The sequence below is a fragment of the Bicyclus anynana genome, chromosome 13 (assembly GCF_947172395.1).
Source record: "Bicyclus anynana chromosome 13, ilBicAnyn1.1, whole genome shotgun sequence".
NCBI lineage: Eukaryota > Metazoa > Arthropoda > Insecta > Lepidoptera > Nymphalidae > Bicyclus > Bicyclus anynana.
Window position 1 is genome coordinate 14294721 of NC_069095.1, and position 928 is coordinate 14295648.

The window sequence follows — 928 nt, forward strand, 5'->3', positions numbered from 1 at the left end:
TGTACACAACATTGAGACTTTTAAGAGATTCCTTGAGCACAGGTACAGTCACAGATACTCCAATAATTTGATCAATAGATTAGATACGTCGGTAACATCGGAACTTAGAAGGAAAGTTCCGAAGGATAATCCAAAGGAGGATTAGGCCTTTTGATATGAATTATGTCGAGACGCCTGCATATGAAATGATGCAAACTCTTGGGAGACGAGGCGTGTGGTAACCGGCAGGCGCTAAACTTGAGACTAGTTTAGTACCTACAGAACAAAGCCTGTCCTAGGTGTTGCTTTATAACACCAAGTCAGCTAATCCTATCTGACAAAGATCCATGAAGTGTCAGATGAAATCAATGTGACGTTGAGTCGAGATAGACGAAATCCTGAATTTCCTGAAAGCCGTGCAACTCTCGTTGTCGGGGCGCCGTTGACTCTGTCGGCTCGGCACCGGTGGTCAGGCGCGGGCGCGGGCACAGTTGGAGGGCAAAGCTCCGTGACACAGGTTAGTGTACATTCGCACGAATGTTATTTCGGTCACGACACACATGCTGCGTGTTGTTAGACGTATATTTTTAAACGCAATGCGTCCCCACGTGCGCGCCTCTCTGTCTCTGCTCGTGCTCGCGACTACCAGTGCCAACTTATCATCGGCGTATCATTTGGTCTCACAGGAGAGCTGCCTTTGGATTATTATTTGTGAATGATAACGTTGGTTCGTTCAATGATTCAGTAGAATCTTGATCGAAATCGTGCGACCACAAGTTCTCGTCAGACCTTGACGGTTCGCCCGGCCTGCAGGCGCGGCGCGGTGCCGGCGTCCAGCGCTCGGCCCCACGTGGCCGCGTCGCTCGGCCGGCCGGCGTGCTGATAACCCTTCCGCGGACGGATTAAAGATGGATTTAGTTCATCGGCGACACCGGCGCCGGCGGGGACC